Here is a 27,160-nt window from a genome sequence, read left to right on the forward strand (position 1 = left end):
TCTTTCTTTCTTTCTTTCTTTCTTTCTTTCTTTCTTTCTTTCTTTCTACCTCCAGGATGTCCTGTACCAATAATATATTTAACTTAAAAATACTATTTTAGTCTAATTTTTCTAGGTATTATATTAAAATTCTAAACCACAGTTTGGGTCTTTTTATGGTCAACATATATAATGTTTTAACGGTTCAAGGCTTTGATGCTAGAGTGTTTCTGGAGTCCCTATTTCTTTTCTTTTTTTTGAAAGGATGGCATTACTGTGTCATATTCATGGGTTTCCTTCTTAATGCTTATTTAGTAGATCCCTGCATAGAAAACACCAGGGATCCATCAAAATGCAGTGAGCTGGGAGATCTGTAGGAAAGGTTGACCTCACAAAAAACTCGAATAATCATTTCTACACCTAAAATTGAAATTCTAAGGTTAATTGTAAGAGGGTCTCAGATGCTGTTAGTACAGCACTGTGAAGAACATCCACGATCTGTTCAGGGCTCCTCAGTTCTCTCTCTCTGCTCTACTGAACATGTCCAAAGGAAAGATCTCCATATATTGACACTGGAGAGCTGGTTAGGAATATTACTCACCCTAAAAAGGCCATGTGGTGGAAACTGTGTCCCCTATGTCATTCGATAATGGGCTTTAGATATGGGACCATTGAGAGGTAGGTAGAGTTAGATGAGGTCACAAGTGTGGACTTCCATAAGTAGACAAGGAGAGCTTTAGTAATGAAAAAAAAAAGATGGCAAAACTCTATTTTAAACTTGGAGGGTAGAGTTCTGAATATCTTCAACAAATAAAAATTACTATAGTTTATCAAAAACATTTTGTGAAAAAAAGAGGAGAGAGAAAGAGTAGCAAAAAATATCACATGAATAAGTAAGCCTTAGTTTCTACAACGGGGATTTACCTCATGGAGATTGAACTCAAGGCCTCATGTATGTTAAGCAGATAAGCTGTAACCTCAGCCCATGGTACCCCATGCCTTTAATCCTAGCAGTAGAGAGGCAGAAGCAGGTGGATCTCTGAACTGGGGGGTCCAGCATAATCTATAGAGAACGTTTGAGGACAGCTGTGGCTACACAGAGAAACCCTGTCTCAGAAAAATGATATCTGTATGAGAAGGGAAGGGATGTAATAAAAAATGCAGCTAACTGGAAATAGAACACCTTGGTATCTTTCAAATTAAGCAATAGAATCATTGCCATTCTGTCACTGTTCAAAATGTCCCTGCACGTGATGGAGCATTACAGAAGCTAAAACAATACCACCACGGAGTCTTCATTCACTAAGGTAGGATTTTATTCCTCAGAATAGCTCCCACTCAGAATATGTAAAACTAAAATTGGACAGATTCAGCACTGAGCCAAGTGCTCAGAGCATTAGTACTGGGCAACATGTAATAGTAGTGGTAATGGACCTCATTTACCACATGATTTTATTTGTTAATTTAGCTGCCTTTGGAGTTATGTAGCCCAGGTCTTCTTATTACATTTGATGTTCAGTGTTCACATATCCAAAGGAAAATTCACCAAAAATATGTTTAGTAGATCAAAAATAACAAAGACACAAAGATTGGTCATGAGCAAAACATAGTCATACAATGACTATATATGTATGTATATGTGTATGTTTGTATGTATATATACATATATGTATGCATATATGTATATAGATATATGTATATATGCTAAATATTATATATATAAAATAAGTAACACTTGATTAAAAGTCCAATCATGAAACCTGAACCAATGACATTCATACAAGCCATTATTGATACTGCCATTGTTTGGTGATGGCTGAACCCAGGCCTTCACACATGCTAAGCATACAATCTACTGTTGAGCTACATCCCTAGTCCGAGTGCAGATATGCTTTTGAATCAAAATCTTCTTTCTAAAGAAGTCAATTTGCTACCTTTGATTACAGAATTATAAAATATATGTAAATTGTCCTATAGCCCTAAATTCAACAATAACAGTCACTAAAAATTTAGTATAATCTTTATGGCTATGAAACAAAGTCATTGGACTATATGGGTTTACAAGCTTCAATACAATTTAGCATGTTCACAAAAATATTTATAAAGTGTGATGGACAAACCTTCCTAAATAAACAGGATATTGAAAAACACTTTCAATCTTGATAGTAAGTCCAAAGTGCTTTTAACTGCTTAGAGACACTAAGTCAGCTGAGAGACACTACTACCTGCTCCTTGCTTTGGTTCCCTAGGGTGTCTAACAACTCTGTGTGTAGGTAGTGTGTGAGTGTGTGTATGTTGTGTGTGTATGTATGTGTATGGTGGTGTGTGTGTTGTGTGTGTTTGTGTGAGAGAGAGATGTATGAGAGAGTGTGTGTGTGTGTTTGTGTGTGTAGGCCAGAGGGTAACTAACCTCTGATGTCATCCCTCTTTCAGAGCCATTTACCTTGTATGCTTCAGACAGTGTCTTGCACTAACCTGAAGGCTCTTTAGAACTCTAGTCTGGCTGATCAATGAACCCCAAAGATCTATCTCCTCAGTGTTGGGGTTGCAAGCTCGTGTCACCATGCCTGGTGATTTTACAAATGTGACTTCAAAGGCCCAGATTCAGCTCCTCAGGCACTGAGCCATCTTCCCAGCCTTGCTTTTACTTTTCAAATACTTATCTTGAGATTCTGTTGTTTTCTCATGAATGAGCAATTAACTGGTATTTCCTTCTACAGTGAGAATATTCATTCCATAAAATCTCGTCTTCTAATTTAGTGCTTCTAATTTGCTGTGGTCTGGGAAACCACACAGCTAAGTTTATTAATAATCATAACTCTAGCCACAGCAGTAATTAGACTGAGTGTTTCTGAACACTTTCTTTATCCCAGCCAATAACTGTAATCGGTGCTTGTATTCTTTATGATAATTCATAGGAAACTGAGGATTAGCAGAGATACAGTAATTTACCCGAATTCCTGGAATAAAACATTTGATTCTGAAGCATAAGAAACTGAGCTTGTTGGTACAGAATGGAAATCACTGGGGTGGAGGGCTGTTAATCAATATTCCTCAAAGGGCGGCTGTATTGCAAGTTAGAGCTGTATATTCACAAAAGACAAGAAGACTTTGGGATGTGCTCTGAAGGATTTTAAGCACATGTGTGTGTGAGGGTGTATGTGAAACAACCTTTAATTACATAGTGAGAATGTCCACTTACATGTTTGTTGATTTATTTCCTCATTTAGTTATCGATGCTGGTTATCCACCATGCCATTCAAAGTGTTTCCAGCCGATCAAAATATTTTTAAAATTCAGTTTTAGGTTCTCTGATTATGTCAAAGAGAAGGTCACATTGGGGAGCTGTTGGTAACATGTTCTTAACATGTTTTTTAAACCCATTCAAACACCTTTTGGGAAACAGGACTGAAATAGAACTTCTAATATAGATATGGCATCTAGCTAGAAGCTACTAATATTTTTCTTTTATTATTATTTTTCAGGGCAATACCTGCTTATACAAACTAAAAAAAATCATTTTCTTTGAATAAATGTGATATCTCCTTTTGAAATTCTATTATTTATTTTGCTATGTGTTTGGAAACACCATTATTTTCATAAAGTTAAGCTGTAACAGATGTGATGAAAAGAATCCACGAGGATTACCATAAATGATTAAATATTTAAAATGCATCTTGTAGAAGGAAAATTAATTTTCAAAGTGAGAAAACAGTCCATGAATGGGAAACAATTTTCTTTGTTTAGAAAAACCAAGCTTCCTAAATGAAAAGACAGCTGATTCTCACTCTTGCCTAGTGGTCTGCTTCTCTGAGTTGTAAGTTCTAGAAGGCCTTTTGTACTGGTTGGGCAGCTCACTCAGCTCTTATGAGCTTCTGGTGGCTCACAACAGTCTCATGAACCATTTGTTAAAACCAGCCATCATCAAAAATTAAATTACACTCATTTCTACTTAAATAAATTCCACTAGAGCAGAAATAAACATCTAAAAGTTCCTGTGTTTTATGCTTCCATTTGCCCTTGAAGTTATTTGTGTCTTCTGTAGGCTGGGTTTGCAGTGTTATCTAGGGATGTGCAACTGTACATCTACCCCGCATCAAGTTCAGCAGCTTCATGTTTGAAATCTACCATGGTGTGAAGAATTTACACTATGAAAATTGGCAAAAGCTGTGAGCCGGGTTCTTTCCTCCTGGAGAGCTTTTAATATTTAACAGCTCTAAGTGCCAGAATGAAGGGCACTAGATGTCCATGCTCCTGACCCAGTGATACCTAATCAATGCTTCTGGTCATTGACTAGGCCCCCTGACCTAATGACTCCCTAATCAGTGCTTTTGGTCATTGACTAGGCCTCCTTGACAAGGAATAGATGAGGAGTCATGGAGACATCACTGGCTGGAAACAGCAGGAGTGAGTCATTGGACCTGCCCTGGTTGTGTATGGTAGAAGCAGGAAACTCCATCTCCAGTCCACCTAGATAAAGAGAATGTATCTTCTGGGTTTTTTTTCCCTATAAAATTTCATGCTGGCTTGCTTTTATTTATATTATTACTTTTTCATTAAAACGTGTTTAGCAGTTTTAATCTTGGCAAGAAAGAGCACTCTTCAGAAGTTTGAGTACTTTTCTGAATGATAGGGACTTATCCTTAAAAATCCATAAAATGTAAAAGAAGCCAAAGTAGACAGTGATAAAAATGTCAGTTGTTGAAACAGAATTTATGGCTTTGGTTTTAATACTAGGAGTGTTTTGAAAATATCTTGTCTCTTATCTTGTGCACACAGTGGCTCTTATTCAGCTGAGAGAGAGGTTAAGTGAGAAATGAGTTGGCTCGCCAAGGATAGATTTGTCCCACCCACCCCAGCCCCCAACACACTTATACACTCACGCACACATACTCTGATGTTAATTTGATTTGAAAATGAAAAAAAAAATCAGGAAACATCATCATCAATTGCTCTTCTTACAGAAATGATTATTCTTGCTTGAGTGCCCTCTGCTGGAATTCCTCATATATACACATTGCCTCTACTTACAAGGACAAGTTGTAGGCGGTGAGTAACTTCACCTTATGAGCAAGACGTAGGATGTGCGGAAGCCCAGGATGCAAGATTAGAAATAAAACTGACTTAGGTATTAAATGCAGTGGTCAAGTGTTGATTTAATTAGCCATGAAAAATCGCCACGTTTTGAATGGATCAAAGAAAACAATTACACATAATGGGTGAACTGAAAACAATCTACTATTACTGAAAGAGAGGAATGCTTTAATTAAGCTAAAAGATATACCTAATGTTAAATGAGGTGGTTACAACAGCTGCACAGGAAAGCTGCTTAGCTGCTGATTATAATATGAGAGATCAGAAGGACTAGTTAAATGCAGCTAATAAAAAGGCAACCTTATTAAATTATATTACTATTATTTAAAACTATCTTGAGCCCCTTTCCATCTTTGGCAAGTTGGGTAACGATATTGAAGAAAAGAACTTCACAACTAGAAAATATTTAGATTATTCATTTAATGTTATTTCTGATACAGAGATGTTGATTCTCTCTACTTTACAGCTATACTGTTGGTACTACTTAGATAACATTATTTTAGAGAGAGCGGTGATTATATAGCATTAAGACCCCGAGATGGATTAGGTGAGAATGTATTGATCTTTGTTAATAAGGCTTTTCAGACCCTGAAGAACACACATGAGTGCACAAGGCTAGCTGATGGCGAATGTGAGCTTTGGAGATCCCACTTTAGTGTGTCGTTTGGAATAGTTTTACTATGAAGAGCCTCTCTTCAGAGAAATTTGAATTAGTGAGGAAAACAGATTTTTTTCATTGTACATTTGCTGTTCAAAGCCCGGGGCTTTGTTGTCTTCACCGTCTTCCTTCAGTGTCTCTGTCAGCAAAAGTCACAAACAAGGGGATTAGAAGGAGATGGAGAGGGAATGAAGGAAAGCTAGAGATTTAATAGAAAGAAATGAAAAAAAATAGTTTCCTACATTATCTGATTCTATTCTTATCCTTTGTATGGCTTGGCGCTAGTGTTAAGATTCTCGTGTGCCAAGTTTCCTGAATTCAGCTCATAGATTCTGCCTTGGTTCAGTTAGCATTGTTTCCAGTGCTGGGTAACTGGTGAAGACTGTTCATTCTTTTCAATAGGAGCTACTTACTATGCAAGCAAGTCATGTTTCTATCGGAAAAACAGTGACAGACAGACAGACAGACAGACAGACAGACAGAGACACAAAGTTATTCACTAAATCAAACCAAATGTCCTCTGTCCTATCCAGATATCTCTGCCAACAAATATTCATTTAACACATTTCTGACACTAATTCGAAATTTGAAAATAAATCTGGAGGTAGCATTCAAGGCTAGAAATGCAATTTGATTTAGTTTTGTGAATGTCATAAGATAAATGCTTAATCATTGACTAAGATGCTACCATCTAACACTTCTTAGACTGAGGCATGATAAAACTTCATAATATAAATTCAGAACATTCAGATTTTTGGAGAACTTTTTGACTGCTAAGCTGCTTTAGAATTATACATTCATATTTTAGAATGAGGCTATCAAAACATTATATATCGAATTTAACTCTGAATGAAGAAGTAAGCCCTATTTCACTCAGAGGAAAAGTACCCAACCCTGTGTCAATCACAGAGCTGGGGTTGTAATCCTGGGATTTGTGGCTATAAGGACATGGTCCTTAAGCACAGATGGCTCCTTAGCTAAAAACTACAGAAGTCTCCTCATGAGTCATTACCTCGGTTATACGTAAGTCTGAGTAGAACATTGACCACCTAGGCTCTGGGCAAATGGAAGCTCTTTTAATACGTTGACTAAATAAAGGAGGCTTCATGACATTTCTAGAATTTGTCTCCCAAGAATTCTAATAAGTTGCACATGCTGTCGAGGTGCTCTAGAATGGACTTTCTCCTCAGCTTTTTAGGATACATTTTTGTTGTCTGTAGGCTATCATTTTTGTTCATGTTTCCAGAATCCTATTCAGGGAAATGATCTGACAGACAGCCTGCTCCCAGAGCAGCAGCCCCTTTCCCCACTCGCCTCTCTGCAGCATCTGCATTGGGCATGAGCCCGGATCCAGATTTACGAGACATATGTAGACACTTCTCCCTTTCTTGGCAAATGCATAAATAGACTCCTACTGTCTACATGTAGGTACTATATAAATACAGAGTTGTGCATACTCTGTGGACGCCATGTATCATTTATCCACGTATTTTTAGCATCAGCAACACATTTACATATGCTGTCACGTTTCAAACTGCACCTCAATATAGTGCCTTTTTCAACATGATCTCGGCAGCAGGCAACATCATTCCTTTAACATTTCCACCAAAAATGAAGATCAGAAAAGCCAGCAAATAAAGCCAAAAATAGAAGACAAATTTAAAAATGGATAACACTTTTACTAAGATGCTCTGAGATAGTATAGAATTAGCTGGAGCAGCGGCCTGAATCCTGTTCTGGAATTTGATTTATGCAATCATTTGAATGTACCTCATATGCCTGGGTTTCCTAAAATGAATGTTTACCCTTTGGCCATTCTCTAAAGGCAGTATCAATATGCAAACTATCTTCACAATTTGATGCAGAATGGTTGTAAAACATGATAGCAAAAAGGAATGATTCTTTAAATACGATGAAAGAAGTCAGAGACTTTACTGGGAGAGAAAGCGTCTGAATCGATTCTTAGAGGGTGGGCACAAATGTAGATTACTTTGTATAAACCATAGAAAAAATTAGAAATCAACTGGCCTAATAGATCAATCCCAAGATCAAACATTGTAAAGTGATTGATCTAACAGATAATATCCAGAGGGTTCAATTGCTTAACAAGAATCAGCCTTAAATAAGAGCGATGAAAGGGTCCCTGGACACGCCTTCCCCGCCCTTATTGAGCCCTCAGCATGTATTTCTTTGACCTTAATGGCTATGTAGGTATGGAAGATGAGTCTAAGGGGTTTGAAACAGAGTCTCACCAATGGTTTTCAGACATTTCCCTTAAAAAGTAGAGCCTAAGTATGTAAAATAAAGAGTCAGTCAGCTCGTCTGTTTAAAATCGGGGCTTGGAAAAAGGGAAGAAGACCACTTATATAGCACACAGACTTGGATAAAATTGTACTTGTGTATATGCATGAGTACACATACACATTCTTTTGTATATACATGTATATATGTAATTCCTCCAGTACTGAATGTCTTCATACTCGAAAGTTGTAGGTAAAGCTGTCTGACTCCAGCCCTGTATATTTGCTTTCTCTGGCTCAGGGAACTTTGAAGATCCAAGCCAATATCTTCTCCAACTGCCCCTGCTGTCTTTTCCTCCAGTAGCTATTGAAGTACCAGGTAATGTTTTGGGGATCCAGCCACGATGGTGAAACTACAGCGTGAAAAGTAGCTATTGAAGGAACGTGTTAGTTGCATCTCCCACATCTCCTCCCCATTGATACTGATTCTACAAGATCTGGGGTGGAGCCCAGGCATCTCCCAGATGAACCGTATACTCTGAGTAGATCTAATGTAGTCCATAGGAAGCAGGGATGATATGACAGACTATAATGGTGACACCAGGGAATAGAAGAGGAAGGTACCACAGTAAATGCAAAAAAAAAAAAAAAGAGATGAAAAGAGGTGGAAGGGAGACATGTGGTATGACACAACACTAAGACAAATGTCCCACTAAGACAGTGGCACTGCTGCGGGTGCCTTATACCTGCTTTAGGATACAAATGATGAGAAACATATACAGGTCATCATGTGTGGTTTCCAAACTATAAGCACTTAGTTTTCCTGTGTATACCTATCCTTCCTGTGTTTCTCCTTCTCTCCCTCTCCAATATTTATCTATTTAATGGATATTTATAGGGTTCTAAGAAAGTTTGACTGAGCTTTTGGTAAACACAAATTAAATCATTGCTGTGTGTATGTGTATTTATTAATAAATGTAACATTTCTGATTGGTTGCCTACTTTTTTCATATTGTATAGCTTTTATTAAATTTAAGCTATATGAAAATCAAGCTATATGAAGTTTAAGTTGCACAAAGATTAAAATATTAAGTTGTGTTACTTAATAGAATGCACAGTGCATAGTGCAGAACTGGGAACATGGTAAAAAAAGCACCTGCTCTGCAAGAAGGAGGACATAGTTCAAATCCTGAGCCCTTGTGTAAAAACAAATGTACTTAGCCACACAGGCTCATAGACTAAGCATTGCTGGGAAGAGAAATGGGAGGGCCCAAAAAACTTCATGAACAACCAGCCTAGCTGTCTCAAGGCAATAAGGCAGAGAGTAGTAGACAAAGTCCACCAGAGTCCATTTCTTGTCTCTGCATGATGCACTCACACTCTCATGTACATTTAATGAACCCCTTCCTCCATGCCTCTCACCTCCCTCTGTGCCTTACTTTTGCCTCTCCTCTTTCTCTGTCTACCTGCATCTGTTTGTCACTGTCTCTGGCTGTGTCTCTCTTTCTGTCTCTCTTCATCTCTCTGTGCATTTCTCTTTATCTCTTCTTATCTGTCTCTGCCTTTCTGTCTCAGTCTGTCTCTGTCTCTCTCTGTCTCTCTCTGTCTCTGTGTCTCTCTGTCTCTCTGTCTCTCTGTCTCTCTCTCTCTCTCTCTCTCTCTCTCTCTCTCTCTCTCTGTGTGTGTGTGTGTGTGTGTGCGCTCGCGCGCGTACGCACGCGCACACGTACATGTTATATGCTTTCCAAATGTGGACTTAGCTTCCTATAGATGTCTGGAGGAAGAATTTTCTGGATCATGTATGTGAGCATTACTGTATTTAAATATATCAGTACATGTTTGCCTTGGCATTTGCCACATCGCTTTCTGAAATAGTCATTGTAATGTGTTCTGTCATTAACACTTTCAGAGTATCTATTTAAATGACCTTTAACTTATATAGGTTTTCAGGTTTTTTTTAAAGACTGTCACTTTAAATTGTGTTATTACTCTGTGTGTGTGTGTGTGTGTGTGTGTAGAATGACTTTTGAGCATATGTTTATTTATTTGTTTTTTTTATAGGGAGCATTTAACATAACATGAAGCTAAAAAATATTCAAGGTCCCTTTCTACTTAGTTTGGGCAGTTTTTTTTTTTTTAAAAAAAAAAAAAACATGTTTTGAATCTTCTTAGGTCTTATCTGTAGATATTCCTGTTTCTCTGACCTGGTGTTTATTTCTGCCATTTATATTGCAGAGAATGTAGCCAATGTTTTCTGCCCTGTGCATAATCCCTGCATTTGTTTGCTCTCCGTCTACATTTAAACCTCTCAGAGCACACTAGTCATCATTTCACAGACATTTCCTTATCAATCCTTTATCAGAGGAGGCGGTCCTGGACATTCCATACCTGGTTTTCCTGTCATTAGTATCTTTCAGTAATACAGCATTCGTATATTAACAGGCTCACATTCTTAACTTTGAGTAATTTAAGCCCATGATTCATTAAGGTCTCTTCAGCTATCATATAGCAAGAGATAAAGTTGAGACAGGATCTGGATTTCAAACAAGGGTTAGTGCACGTTTTAAGGCTCTTTTAATTGTCAAGCTAAAATTGGGTTTGTCTCTTCTACAGTATTTATTGTAAGTTGCATTGATTGTACACTTTTTAATTGTGTTAGTGTGTTGAAACCTGGCATGTCTGTTACAGGGGTCTATCATCAGCTTTTATCTTACTACCCTGAGTATTAGAAAACCTTGATTCTCTGAAAAAAGCTTGAAAGTGCTGGAAGAAGTGAGTTAGGCTTTAAGCAGAAGCAAGAGGGTAGCAGGCTTAATCATTGCTGCTATAACACCTTTAATTTCATTAATTGCTAGCACCACTGCTTCTGCAATAGCATTGACACAGAAGTTAAGACAGCTATTTTTGATAACCATATAGAAAAAAAATGTTACTAATGTATTGATTACACAAAAGGATTTATATAGGTGTCTGGAACAATAGATTGATGCTCTATAACCTATTCAAATTATCTGAAGGAGGTTCAGAGCTCAAGCCATCTCAAGTGTCATGACAAATATCATTGGAGTAGTGTTACTTTTGAAATTCACAATGATTGTCATTATAATTAGAAAAAAAGCTTAAAGACACCGTAGGGTATTTGGCATAATCCTAACACCTCTCTGGGTGTTTTAACTTTGCATAGTGAACTTATGAATTTAAAGAATGCTGCTCTGTTGAGCTTTGATGCTGAAGATAATGCTGATGAAATTATCCATGGCCTGAGGTCAGTAGTTCCATTTTGGTCTAACCTCAGGAGTGGCATATATAGCTTAATTATGCTAGTCCTATTTGTCCTGGGTATACTTTTATTCCTGCCCATCATGTTAAAGGTTGTCTTTAACAACATCAACATGTTGGCAGCCAAAGTACATGGCTTGAAACTGAAAATGGACCCCCAGACAGAGTTATTAATTTAACAGGCTGGCAAGCCAAGGACGGGTAAGATTCTACACAGAGCCTTACCAACCTAAGAGAGAAGTGCATTGCTTATGATAATGTATATTCCATGATGGTTAAGGAAGGTTTTCTTGTCAGAATGACCTAAGACAGGCTCAGTCTGGTTTATGCAATAAAAAGGGGGAGATGTGGAGAGCTTTTGGGGCTGCCTTGCAGGAATCTGACATTGGCTAAGGACAAGGAAATGGATTGCAGGCAGGAATCTAACATTAGGCTGGAACAAAGAAGTAATTTCAGGCAGAAATCTAAATCTTAAGCTAGAACAAAGAAATAGGCTTCAGGCATGAAAATGACTTTGAGCTATTACAGGGAAGTAGGCTCAGATATTTTGGTCATCCTGATAAGTCCTTAGAAATAGTGATCACAGGAGTGATCGCAGGACTCTTTTTATTGTTGTGCTTGTTCTTTGACTATCTGGGTTTATTGTCTTGTTTGTTCTTTGACTATTTGCATCTATTGTATTGCAAGTTCCTCACCCTAGAACTGAAATGCAAGTTACAATGGTGCTGAGCATATTTGCATGTAATTTAAACAATATAAATGTAAAAAAAAAAAAGGAAAAGGAGAGATTGGATAGGAGATTAATGGGGGGAGGGAATGGGGAAGGGGAATGGCATCTGAAATGTAAATAAATAAAATATCGAATAAAAGGATTTTACTGAAAAAAATAAAATGTAAAAGATCTCTTCAGCTGTGTGCAGGTGTTTTTGCAATTTTCAAGATCTACTTCAGTCTATCACACTTCTGTGTCTTAGGATTGTCTTGGCTAATCATTTTTTTAGTCTTTTCTTTTTAATTGTTTGTTTTGAAGACTTTTGTAGCTTGAAATCAAAGTATCTAGTACAGGCTCGTGTTTTGGATGTTTAGTAGGAAGTATGGGCTTATTAGAAATAGGTACTATGAGCAGAGACTAAAGGAAAGGCCATCCAGAGACTGCCCCACCTGGGGATTCATCCCATCTGCAGACACCACACTCAGACCCTATTGCTGATGCCATGAAGTGCTTACTGACAGGAGGCTATATAGCTGTCCTGGGAGGGGCTCTGGCAGAGTCTGACCAATAGAGATGGGGATGCTCACAGCCAACCATTGGACTGAGCACAGGGACCCCAATGGAGGAGTTGGGGGAAGGACTGAAGGAACTGAAGGGGTTTGCAACCCCATAGGAAGAACAACAATATCAACCAACCAGACCCCCCAGAGCTCCCAGGGACTAAACCACCAACCAAAGTATACACATGGAGGGACTCATGGCTCTAGCTTCATACGTAGCAGAGGATTGCCTTATTTGGCATCAATGGGAGGGGAAGCCCTTGGTTCTATGGAGGTTCGATGCCCCAGTGTAGTGGATTGCCAGGGTGGTGAGGCAAGAGTGGATGGGTAGGTGGGTGAGCTCCCTCATAGAAGCAAGGGGAGGGGGATGAGATGGGGGCTTTCAGAGGGGGAACTGGGAAGAGGGATAACATTTGAAATGTAAATAAATAAAATAACCAATAAAGTTAAAAACACTTTTTGTTTCTTCAACAGTATTTAATGTAGGTTGCATTGATTGTACACCTTCTAATTGTGTTTGTGTTTTCGAAATTTGGCATCTCAGCTATGGAGGTCTATCAACCAGCTTTTGTTTTAGTGTCCTGAGTATCACAGAATCTTGATAGTCTAAAAATAGCTTGCAAATACTGGAAGAAATGAGTCAGGCTTTAAGCAGAAGCAAGAGAGTAGTGGGCTTGATTATTGCTGGTATAATAGCTTTAATTACATTAATTGCTAGCACCACTGCTTCTGCAATTGCTGTGACACAAGAAGTTAAGACAGCTACTTTTGTTAATCATTTAGCAAAAAAAAAAAAAAAATGTTACTAACCAATAAAAAAACAGACATAGGCTTTAGGGGTGGCTTTTGAAAGTGCACCAGCCTTGCCTCCGGTGTAGCCTTCTCTCAGCTCCCTAGCCTGCCATTTTGTGAACAAGTTGACATCTCACACTCCCACCACAAACTCTACTACTTCCACAGCCACACCTTTCCTGGTGTGGTGGACTGCAGCCTGGTGAAGATGTGAGCTGGAATAAACCTTGCCTCTTCACACTATCTCTGTCAGGTATGCAAAGGCCACAGAAATGCCAGTTGCCCATACAATGGTGCTGAGCATATTTAAATAAAATACCAGTTATAATTGAACTGATGCTTTTCTAGTGATTAGTCTAGAGTTACGGATTTAGAAAGAAACCCACAGGAGTAAAGGGTCATTTCTAATGTGTCCTGTCCAACGTCCCAATAGCCAATATATTGATGTTGGAAAGGGATCAGTTGGCAAAGAGCTTATCCTATAGGTATGAGGACCTCAGGCTATGCCCAGAAGTCATGTAAAAGGCCAGGTACAGTGGCAAAAGCTTCTCATTCTAGAGATAGGGAAAGGATGACAAGTGGAGATTCCTAGGACTCAGTGGCCAGCTAGCCTGGGCAAATTGGTGAGTTCTAGGCCATGGGGAGACACTGTCTCAAAAATCAAAGTGAAGAAGTGAACAAGCTACTCAAGGCAAACCTCTGACCAGTACAAACTTGTAGGCACACATGTACACATACCTGTACACAAACATTGAGCATGCACACGCACATGATCAAGTATATACAGGATCATTATACATATACCTACATGATCTTTACCTTGATCGCCTGAGTGAGGGCACGATGGCCTTCGGGTTTCTCTGGAGTGATGCTGCTCCTTTAATTTACTGTATATGGTGAATTCTTGGGAAGGAGGAGAGGCGTACCAAGTGCAGAACAGGAGCTACTAGTTATGCTGTAACTCATCATCCTCCGTGATGAGGACATGTTTGGTTTTTTTAAACTAATTATTTTATTTCTTTACACCCAAACATTGCTTCCCCTGTAGGTCTCATCTCCCAGAGTTCTTCACCCCATCTCTCCTCCCCTTGGCCTCTGAGAGGGTTTCTCCCCTACACCACCTGGCATCCCCCTTCTCTGAGGCATCAAGTTTCTACAGGATTAGGCATGTCCTCTCCCACTGTGACCAGACAAGGCAGTCAGTCCTCTGCTGCATATGTACCAGGGCCCCTTGAACAAGCCCACATGTGCTCTTTGGTTATTGGCTAGGAAATGTTTGTTATGTGGAATTTGTCTCTATGAGAGGCTCATCTCTTCTCCGTATGTTTAATTATTTTTCTCATTGTTAATTTCTAGTAGTCTGAACTCATGGATAGTTTTATAACTGGGCTACAATCTGATAATGGCTTTGCATTCCCGCTGTAAGTGGGAACTCTAGTACTTGGCTCATGAGTCCTTTGACATACTTCCTTAGTGTGAATATTCTGTCAGATTTCATCTCTGCTTTTAATAAAAAAAAAATCCCTTATTTTTGGATTTGGATTTGAAACATTATGAGACGTTCCAGACTTTTCTGAACTATTTCTTGCCTTTGTCATCGAATTAACCAGCTTTCCAAGATTCCCTGGTTGCTCTTGTTATTAAATGGTAGTAAACACCAAGATTTGAAAGTTAAGATTACATAATACCATTGAGATGTTTTCAGAGACTCACAGCCAACAGAGTGATTGCATGTAGTAACTCTTGTATGAGTCCATGTGTATAAGCAAGTCTGGATGTATTGTCTCTACCTATACTAAACTTAGCCTGGATTATGAATTCCAAATAATTTTTCAACTCTGATTCATTATCATATATATCCTCCCTTAATTCTGAACTCCTCTCCAACAGGGAAAACTCAATTTACCACTATTTGCCAATTATTTGCATAACTGTTAATCCCTGTAAGAACTAATGGAGGTATCAAAATTGTTATCTTTTAAAAATTATTTTCTGAAAATTGTATCTGTGAATACTGTATTTGTATCATTCTTCCAGGTCCTCTCCTCCCTCCAAGTAGTCCTATGTCCCTCCCCTCTTATATTCATGGCCTCTTAGTCTATAGTTATAATTGCTACATATATGCATATGTATGTGATATATATGTATAGAGATATGATGTATATGCTTATGTATATATATGTATATGCATATAAATACAACATCCTGAGATTATTTTGGTCACTCTCTAGGTAGAATCAGTTGACAATAGTTCTCCTAGGAGTAAATTCTCACAAGAATGACCCTGAGTGGGCATGACAATTTGGTGTTATCATATTTTGGGTCTTATTTAGGCAAACATATTGTTGAGAGTTCCTGGGTGCATCTTGCAGCAGGCATTCCACCCTGGTCCTCAGACTGTCACAATCTTTCTGCCCTATATCATTGATGTTCCTGAGCCTTAGGTGTGGGTTGTAGATGGATCAGTTGGGCAGAACCATTGTATCATGAGATGATCTTATCAAGTGCCACTCTCTGGCCTGCCACTTGGCAGTTCATGCATTCCCAGACTTACTTGACCTAATTATTTTCTGTGGGGGTGGTTTTGGATGTGGGAAATGTGCCTAAAACTACTTTGTCACATTCTCCATTCATTGTTAGATCTTTCTGACCTCTTAAATGTTTCTTTTTAATTTGTACATAATAAGGGTTTTGTGTGTGTGTGTGTGTTGTTAAACTTAAAAGATTCTGAACAATGTACTTTGTCATAGCTCTGTCACTACAGTATTGTGCAGAGTTGTTTTGCCATCCTAAAAACTCCTTGTTCTCTATCTTTTCCATCTTCTCTGCCTTCTCCCTTAAACCTGAACAACTCTGATCTTTTGAGTAATTTTGCCTTCCCAAAAGTGTGTTGAAATTGGAATCATCAGATGTGTAGCCTTTTTTATAATGGCTTGATTTACTTAACAACATCAGTTCAGATTTCTCCAATGTCTTTTGCTTTGCACCAGATAGGTCATGTCATGCTGTCACTTAATGGTATCGTGTAGGGTGGGTGTACTAATCTGATCACCTATGGAAGAGCATCTTGGCCATTCTTATGTTCTAACAATTATCCAACAAATCAATCATAAAAATTCGTAAAAATTTATATGTAAACATTTATACGGACATCACTTTTAAAATCATTCAGATAAACATCTATAAACAGAATTGCTGGGTCAAATGTTAAGATTGTTTTCAATCTTGTAAGAAATTGCCAAACTGCTTCTCAGAGTGGTAGCACCATTCTACATTCCCCCAGGGAGTGAAGTGGAGCCCCTGTGGTTCTGCAACCTCAGTTGTAAAAATAAGATCACAAAGGATGTGTTCTTAGCCTGCCTGCCTGTCTGTCTGCCTTTCTTCCTTCCTTCCTTCCTTCCTTCCTTCCTTCCTTCCTTCCTTCCTTCCTCCCTCCTCCCCAACCTCCCTCCCTCCCTGCCTCTCTCTCTCTCTCTCTCTCTCTCTCTCTCTCTTTCTCTCTTTCTTTCTTTATTCTTACTTTTGATGTTAGCCATTCTAAGTATGCCTGTAGCATTTCTTACACTTTAACATGCATTTCTTTAATATAAGAATGCTTAATATATTTTTATGTTTTTATTTCCTTTCTGTATATATTTTAATTGAGGTGTCAGTATAATACCTTGACTTGTTTTAAAATTGGAATGTTATATTATTGTTAGTTCGTGTGTGTGTGTGTGTGTGTGTGTGTGTGTATCCTTGGATCTAAATATCCTAGTAGATACATTTTCTGAAAATATTTCCAAAAGCTGAAATTTATGGTTTGGGATTTTTTAAGAAGTTTTTTGTTTATAACTTCAATAATAGTAAAATGTATTTTTTTAAAATTTCCCCATAACTGTGCCTTTGGTATTCTATTAAAACCCATGGTTGCATTGGTTCAGCTAATGTTTCTTGAAGTTCATAAGCCTGTACTTAGGTGTATTATATGTTTTGACTAATATTTCTGAAGTTAACATCTGCATCTCATTTTATTTGTGTGCACACAGGAAAGCACCCATCTTCCAGCATCATTTGCTGGGATATTTCTCCTTTTTAACTAAATTCCTTTTGTGTCTTTATCATCTAGAATTTGACTGTTTTTGTTTGGCTCTCTCAATGAGCTCTTTGTTATGCCCTATTACTCAGTGGGTCTCTTCTCTCACTAATATCATGACACTAGATCAATGTAGTCCTGTGCTGAGTCCTGATACTACAGTACCAAGCCACCAACTTTCTTCTTCAGTAGTGCATTGCCAGCCCAGGTGGTTTGCTTTCTGCTGGAGCAACTTCAGCACCAGTGTCAACATTCATCTAATCACTTGCTAATTTGTTTCTGGAGTTATGATGAGTCTATAAATCAGTTCTTCAGAGAGGGGATGTTAAGTCTTTCAATCCATAAGCACAGAATATCTTTCCATGATTTAGATCTTGTTTTCTTTCATTATGGTTTACATGTACAGAAAGGTTTGGAATACCATGCTAAATTTACACCTAGGTATATATGGTACTATATCCAGCGTCAGCTACGGAAACCAAGAGTGTCGCTATATGCTGTAGTCCCAGAACTCTAGAAGTGAAGGTGGGAGAATCAGGAGTTCAAGGACATCTTCTGTTACATGGCGAGTTTAAAGCTAATTTGGGATATAGTAGACCCTGTCTCAAAATACGTAGTATATTGTTTTCATACTCTACGGACTCAATTATTGGGAAAGCATAGTGCGTACTTGGAAAGCAACTGATTTTTCACATAGTAAACTGGTATTGCATAGCCTTGTTGTCTTAACTTACCAATTCAAAAAGTGTTTGGATAGAATATTTGAGATTTGCTGAGTGGAAAATTATTTTCCATTAATAAAGTTAGTTTTCACCACTTCAGATTTTTTTTTTATTGAGTCTCACTCTATAACCCATGCTAATCTTCAAACTATTATGTAGCCAATGCTGGTTTGAACACAAAGGACTCTCTTGCTTCAGCTTCTGAAGTGTCAGGGTTACAGATGTGAGCCACCATGCCTGGCTCTACATTACTTTCCATATCAGAAAATGAAGAAGGCAGTTTTAGAAAGTGGCACAAAAATCATCAACTTTTCATTTGCTAAACATGGTTGCTGTTATTAGGAGTAATTTGAGATATCTGCATAAGTAATTTTGTCATCTTGCACTAAAGTACCCTTTTGTTTTCATTTTCAAGCCATCAGCCTTATTTGCTTTTCTTATCTTATTTTAGTATCTAGGATTTCATATACATTGTTGAATAAGATAATCAAGAATTGGGAATGTCATTGCCCTACTCCTAATTTTAATACCGTGAATCCAATTTCCCATCATTTGTTTTGCTTTAGTTTCAGGGTCTTTGCACCTTTACCAAGTGGAAGATGTTTCCCTCCACTCCAGTTTGCTAAGAACTTTCATTATTCATGGGCTTAGACCTGTCAAATATGTTCTTCTGTACCAATTGATATAATTGTCCAATTTTTATTCTGTAATTGTTGGGTAAACTGAAGTAGTCATATGTTTACTTATCTTAATACTTTTAATTATGCACATGTAGGGGGGCCTGGGTGTGTGCCTGTGCAGGTACCTAGGGATGTCAGAGACATTAGATCCCCTAGAGTTGGAGATGCAGGTCTTCTTGAGCTGTCTGACATTAGTACTTGAACTCAGGTTCTCTACAAGAGCAGTATGCTCTTTTCATCCCTGATTTGTCCCTCCGGCTAATATTGAGTTTTGACTGTGAGATGTTCTGTAATGAGTTCACAGTTGGAGATGTATTTTGTAAATACGAACATTTATCATCCTATAGCTTTACTTTCTTATCCCTCTTAGATGATCATTGATAAAACAACACAACAAAAAAAAAAGAATTTTGACAAAGTTAATTTTATGTAAACTGATATATCTAGTTTTGCATATATTAGAAATTGTTTTAATCATTATATTATATGCCCACAACTTTAACAAACTATGACTGTTGTCACTCACAAAGTGAATATATAAGCCTTCCTTTTCTGGGCTGTTCTTGCCTCACTTTCTTAGTACTCTGTGAGTACACTCAGAACCATATTAGACACTGATGTAATTTTTCAGCTGACAAACATAATTCAGACACTGTCTTGTCCTAACTTACTTATTCTATCATTCTTCTTCCCTTCCTGATAGCTCAAGATTCTTTCCCTGATTTGCTAATTGTTTTACAGCAGGTCTCCTGATAAAACAAGGGTTCCATTTCCCTTCATCTGTGATCATCTTACTGTCTGATAGCATCATTCCTAGCAGAAATCTCCACTGAATAAGGGATTCAACAGTTCCTCTAACTTTTAAAAGCATTACATCTTATGTGTTGTCTTTCAATAGTTCGGGTACTAAACTTCCTCTTGTTTGGATTATGTTTCTTCTACATACAGGGGAGATGTTTTCTTCTTGCTGTTTTCAAGCTTTTCTTCATCCTTAATTTCTGAAAGGTTTATTCTGCTGTTTTTGATGTGCGTATAATCTGTGTGTGTGTTAGTGTATTATGTATGTGTGTATCTATGTGAATGTGTCTGTATGCATTTCTGTGTGTATATATGTATGTATATATGGAATTATGAGAAAATAGATGTGTATGTATAGTTCTATGTGAGTCTGTTCATTTATTTATGTGCATGTATGTGGGTGAGTATATATGTGTATGTGATTGTGTATATTTTCATGTGTGTGTATGTATATTCATATGTATAAGTGTGTTTCATTGGGCTTCTCTTTTGATAATTTTTTATGTTTCTCGAATCTACGTGTTGCTATTTCTGCTAAATCAGGTAGTTGAATTGTTTTTTGTTTTTTGTTTGTTTGTTTGTTTTTGTTTTTTGTTTTGAGGGTTTTTTGGATCCTTTTCAGCCCTATTTTTTCTCTCCATTTAGGATTCTGATGTTACACAGACATTTTATTATGACACAATATTTTCTTGACACTATGATTCTGTTATTTCACTCTGTTCTCCACTTGATCAGGTTTTCTTGATCTCCTGTCAAGTTCTCTGACCTTTCTAGGACACTCTTCTTCCTGTCCTGAGCCTTTGCAGGAGGTTTCCATTTCAATTATTGTACTTTTCAGTCCAAATTTTTCCACTTGTTTTTTCTTAGCCTATTACTCCGATGAGGGCGTTAATTTTTTTAAAAAATGATTGTAGTAGTATACATAATTGTTTGTTAAAGCAATTTTATGAAGATAGCCTTAAAATCTCTTCAGATTCTGGTTATTATCTTACTACTTGTATCTATTGATATTCTCCTCTGAGTCAATATGGGAGTTTCTCTCTCTCTCTCTCTCTCTCTCTCTCTCTCTCTTGCTCTCTCTCTCATAAATGATATTTTATTTAAACATATTTAGCTTATTATAAATTCATATATTTTGGTTACTTTCTTCTAGTTCCAGTCCAGCAGCTGCTGGCAGATAAATGAACTCCTTAATGCTACCAGGAAAGGACAGATGTAAAGGGTATTCTCTGTGCTCTTTTGATATTCAAGTTTAGGAGAGATATTTGTTACTTCTGGGTAACAGTGAAATTCTCAGTCCCTACTAGATTACCACTGATACTTCTCTAGGTGCAGTATGTCTTTCTACTTCTATAGCTATGACCACTAGTGACCTCACAGTGCAGCAAGGCACATTACTGTTACCTAGAAGAGATGAAACCCTAGCTTTTCTTAGGCATTATCTTAACAGAGATGCTGTTATGCTTTGTTGCACCTCAGGGAGGGTAGAAGTCTAGAATTCTCATTTCTCTTCACTCTCATGGCTTGGACTGTATGAGTGTGTGTGTGTGTGTGTGTGTGTGTGTGTGTGTGTGTGTGTCACACACACCATTTAGTTTACTGTCTAAATGATTCTTTCTTGATAAAATTCCCTTCTTCTGAGTCCTCTGGCTAGGGAACAAGAGCTTTACTGGGGCTCATTCAACTCTGTTCTTCAGTATCTCCAGGTTCCTGGTTTCTCCAACATTTTGCCTGATACATATGAGATCAACAGGAAAATCCAAAAACCTCAACAGTGTCTTATTCCTTGGATCCTTCCCCTTTTTTTCTACTGGAACATATAATGCATGAAGATCCAGTTTGAGAAGAAAAGTATAAAATGTGGACACACTATCTTGACAGACAGGAAAGGACTTGGTCTTCCTGTCCATGTCTTACATATTATTTTCTTTTGGTTTTGTGACACTCTTGACTCCAAACAAGACCCTTCCACTACCTGTATGGTCTGCTTAAAAGCTGTTACCTGGTTTTCATAATATGCAGTGGCAGTTTTTATGTAGATTCTTTATTTCATAACACTGTACCATGAGGGTTTATATTCGTTAATCACTTTCTCATTGTCATGAGTTTTCTTGTCATATCTTTGTGTTGTTCTGTCCTAGACTCTTGCATTACGGAACATTGGATGACTTCAAAGCTTAGACCTTCAGAGGTTCTGTACTCACAGTGTAGAGGCATTGCCTTATCAATCCACACAGGGACAAAAGGGGCCATATATGCAAGACTGAAGACCAGCACAACACTGTAGGTATCTGGATCGATCCAGATCATTGGAGTCTTTAAAACAATACAGGCTCAAAGGGTTCCCATTGCCAGCCCTGCCTGCTTCATCTTCTGTCCTCTCATTGCTAGCAGAGGGTATAATTTTCTCACTATGTGAGTCTCTCATCTTTGGGAAGCATGTGACTATGGATTGTGCCCACCATGAGAAGTCTCAGCAATGGACTCTCAGCAATCTCAGTATTTAATTCTTTTCATTTCCTTCCCATTGTAAACTGTCCAGGGCAGCTCAGACACGAACCTCTGGGTTTTACCTCTATTTTAGCTTCCTTTTAAACAGAGTTTACAGGCATTTAAAAAACAATCTGTCATCTTGTTGTCATAAGATTTCCAGAATAAGAAGGTGAAAAAAGTGCTGACTGAGGAAGACATTTTTAGAGCACTAAGTTTTAACCTACATTTATTGAGTACCTAATGTCTCAATCCTTCATCTTCATACTTCAAAAGCCTCAAAAGACGACATGTTGGAAGATGAGCCAACAAAGAACATGTTGCTGGAGTTATAACAGGGGTAACAATTTTCAGTTGACAATTTGAGCTTCATCAAAATACTTTCTAGAGAAGGCTCAGAGATTTTCTTTGAGCTATCTGTGCATTGTCTCCTGCTCAATCTTGACTAGTTGATGATTTCAGGTAAACCACTTCCAAAATCTCCACGTAAAGTAGTTACTATATGTGAAATGAAATCATAAATGCCCTAATATGCTAATTGCCATTGCTTCCCATGAACCCCACTGTAATGCTTGTGTTGGAAGCCTGAACTGGCATGCTTATTTTAGAAATCTGCTTTTACAAGGAAAGACTCGTTCTACACATAGAAGAGTGCTATGTAATTTGACTGAAGCCATCAGACACCTTGTCATAGAGGGTTTTTTTATAGGTCTCTCTGTGACAAAATGGGACTTTGGCACACAGCAATAGGTGCCACTTGTATTGTACTATTGATTCTAGGATTTCTATTTTACTATTTCTTTGGGGAGGAAAAATAGTAGAGTTTACATAGACTTTCTCCATATGGAGCTGTACTTGGAGTGTACAGCCCACATCAAGAAATTTTAAAAGAAAAAAATCTTAACATGGGAGTAAAGATTACTCTTTGCAAATATGACACATTGTTAAGGTTGTAGAACAACTCCTGTCAATCTTTGTACACTGAAATTTAATTGGCATCCCGCTGTCCAGGCACATGCATTCCTTTGCTTTTAGGATCTTAATTTTTTTCAATGTCATCCTAAATCTTTGCAAATATCATTCTAATAATTGTATAAAATTTTATTGAATCTTGTTGAAGTATATAAAACTAGACCACAAGGCAGCAAAGGCATTCCACGCTTAGACAGCAAAATATATCATATTAGTAAGTCACCTCAAATTTGATATCTGAATTAAATAAAATGTCAATTAGGAATGCAGAAATTCTTTCTAAGATTTTTTTCATGTAGAGAAAGAAAAGGTAAGATACTCTTCATTTCCATTAGATTCAACATATCTAAAAATTACATTAGAAAAAATGTCATTGCAACTGTGTACTCATTAAAAAAAAAGAGCAGTCTTGAGCTTCCACTTCACATAGTAGAAATAAATTCTAGATAGATAAAATATTATTTTTTAAAATCTGATATTCAAGAAGAATGTTTAGAAGATTGGATTTGTTTGTTTGTTTGTTGTTTTAATACAAGGTCTAGCTATATGGCATAAGTTGGCCTTGAACTCACATACTCTTGTTTCAGCTTCCCCAGTGTTAGAAGTATATATAGCACATGCTGTATACCAACTAGCAGGAAGAGTATTTTCATGACTTCAAAGTAAAGAACAATTTGACACAGAAAACTGTTGCAGGATATTTGATCACACTGTGAATCTCAGGATTCTGTTATTTACTGAAGATAGCTGTTACTAGTTGTGATGTGGCTTAGCCCCTAACACACGCCTTTAAGCCATCTGGCTGGAATACACACATGACCTTAGTTCATACCTTTAATCCCAAACTATGAAGGCAAAATTAGTTGGTAGAAGGAAGCACCCACGTTTGAAAGTTATGTCTAATTGAGTGGCAATAAAAGAGACAAATCAGAGAAAGATTTGAGTGAATAGGACCTGGCCAAATATCACAAGAAGAGCGAGGAAAAGGGAAGCTACTTAAAGGGCAGTACAGAGAGGAAAGAGACAGTTTTACTGGTACAGTTGTACAAAGACATTGTAGAGAAAGAAGAAGACAGAGATCGAGAAGTAGCCAGAAGATTAAAACGGATTGCTAGGGTTAGTTTGAAGACAAGTAAAGTAATTCAGGAGAAGCCCAGAAAGAAGCCAGATTCAATCAGTCAGTTTCGAGAGGTGTTTAAGTCAGAATAGCCAGCCAGAGCTCAGAAAGAACTAGGAAGGGGTGGCATTATTCTTCAGTAAGTCTCAGAGGCTAAACACATTCTATTTTTTTTTTAATTTTTATTGGATGTTTTATTTACATTTCCTATGTTGTCCCCTTACCCGATCCCCCATCCCCCACCCACCCAGGAACCCCCAATCCCCTCACTCCTCCTCCTTCTTCTCTGTGGATGTAACCTCTATCTACCCCCCCTCCCACCTCCCCACCCTCAAAATTCCCACCCCCTGGGGCATCCAGCCTTCATGCGGTCAAGGTTCTCTTCTTCCACCTATGCCCAGCAGGACCCTCCACTCTTACATATTCAACTGAAGTGCTGGATCCCTCCCTAAGTGCTCCCAGGCTAAGCCTAGATAAGATTGGACAGAAGCTAGAAGCTTCCAGGACTAGGTCGAGGTTAGAGGACGGAGGCAATAAGCCTCAGGGACAACAATTACTGCAGGCAAAAACAAACAAACAAAAAAGATACATTTCATCTTTAAAATTCAAAGCTATAGCACAAAAATAGTAACTTAAGTATGAATAAGTGTTTCTATAGGTGTAGAGAGATGGCTCAGCATGTAACAGCATACAGAGGATTCACATTTGGTTCCCAATACCAATACTAGCCAGTCTGTAACTCCACCAATACCTTCTCTTGGGCTCTGCAGGCTCTTGTCTTCACATGTGCACAACTCTGGATGCATGCATATATAGACAGACAATTTAGAATTAAAAAACATCAAATCAGATTTTAAGAGGATTTGAGTAGTAAACCACATCAAGATGAAGGAAAAGCTGAAGAAAATGGCAGAAAGTGAAACTTGGCCATAGTTTTTCAAAACTCCTATAGCATAGCCTGTAAGAGCTAAATATTGTGATAGAAAAAAACAAACTAACCTGGATATTACTAAATCCCTATAATTAGATGAATAAAATATGATCTAATAGAAAAACATTCAAAGAATATGAGAGAAAAGAAAACTTCAGAAGTCAATGATGGTCAGCTCATCCTTTTCCCAACCTGCCAGGCAAACACTTACCAAAGTGTCAACCACTTACAGGAAGACACTCTCATCCATCCTGCTGGGAGTGTTTATGTTGCCTAGACATTAATAGGGGAATTTGTAAATAATTATTATTTAAAACTAAGTATACTTTTACTTTAACTTATTAGTTCTACATCTGGGCATGTTCCCCTTTAAATTAAAACCTCCAGTTTGTGGTGACATGTGCCAGCATGTTTATCTCCTTACAGAGCAGCAAAGGAAAAACAACAGTTCCCTTAGATGTTAGAAGATAAGAAAATAGCTGAATAGATGGCATTTATTGGAAAAGATATATCTAATTGAGAAGAATGGGTTAGAAGGGATCAGATGACTCCATCTGATATGACATATGACGAGGAATGATAATACCAGATGTAGAGAAATACCCGTAAACTGAGCATACTTACATAAACACAAGAAATGAAAAAGATGTCTCCTGTTTGTGAATTTCCAGGGAACTCACTTAACCGCGGCAGCTGGTGGAATTTAGTAAAAACTGTATGGAAAGAGGCTTGTGTGAGTGAGCTGAGCATGAGATAACAACTATCATACCAGTTACAGAGCAGAAACACATTGACAGGATAGTCTTATGTGCTAGGAAGACGTGAACGAACATTTACTCACCTCAACAGACAGCAATGACAGACTAAAGTATTGACAACATCAAAGTCCAATTTGATGACCTGATGAGTTTTGTTTGGGTTCCTCATAGAAATGATGGTGAGGAGTATTGGCAGACATCAAAGGTGCCAACTACATCACCAATGCCCATGCCATCATGGAAGCTGGAATTCTGGAGTAGACTGCAGAACCCACAGGCCACTCAGCTCATTGGAGAACATCCTTTCAAGTAGTTCAGTAAATCTGAGTCTCTTCCAGGGCTTCTTCCGGGTAGCTTGACTGGTCTCCATTTCTTCTGGGAAGTTCAGTTTGTCTTAGAGTCTTATGCAGTTTCACTGTATAATTTGGGGATGGAGGAGCCTACTGAATCTGTTTGGTTTCAGTGTTTTCCTGCAGATATTGAGTTGTTTACTTCCTGAGGTTAATGAACTTCTAGGAGCATGGAAATTACTTACCCTCTCCATTACTTCATTTACCCTTAAATATCTCCTATCTGAAGAAATTTCCCTGCAAAATATATTTTAATCTTAGAGGAAAACATTACACAATAAAACATTATACAATTGTAGAATACCAAAGTCCATTCTATTATAATTTTTACAGGTGACATACACACAGAAGTAATGTAGGATTCATGGTATAATAGAAAACATGAACTGAGTGCTATAACTTTGCATAATTTTCTTTGGAATGGTTACTATTTTGATAGAGAGTCTAAATTTAAATTATTAAAAAATAATACTTATTGTTATATTACAGAATATTTTATTTATGTGTTGAAAATGGAGATTGTGCACACCTTGTATGTAAATCACCCATATCTCAGATTATTTTCTTTCAAAAGTGTGTAAGAAGAAAGTAAACAAACACAAGTTCTAAAAATTCCTGGTGTCTGCTGACAAATGCTTCTTGGAAATTGTGTCTGCCACAATGTTTTAGCGTTGAAATAATAATACTTCCTGAATGTTCATATCTCTAATCCCACAATGGCTTATGATTGGACAGTGCTATTTTATATGTTTTCTGAAAAGTTTGTATGCATTTTTAAAAATGCAAACCATAATATAAACAAAATAGCAGCTATAATTTTAAATATGTGATGTATTGAAAGGATAAAAATGTATAGTAAGACTAATGAGTGACATCACTAGAGACAAGCACAAGATGAGTGACATAACTAGAGACAAGCACAAGATGAGTGACATCACTAGAGACAAGCACAA

This window comes from Grammomys surdaster, unplaced genomic scaffold, assembly GCF_004785775.1.
Source record: "Grammomys surdaster isolate TR1022 unplaced genomic scaffold, NIH_TR_1.0 220, whole genome shotgun sequence".
In the NCBI taxonomy this organism is placed as follows: Eukaryota; Metazoa; Chordata; class Mammalia; order Rodentia; family Muridae; genus Grammomys; species Grammomys surdaster.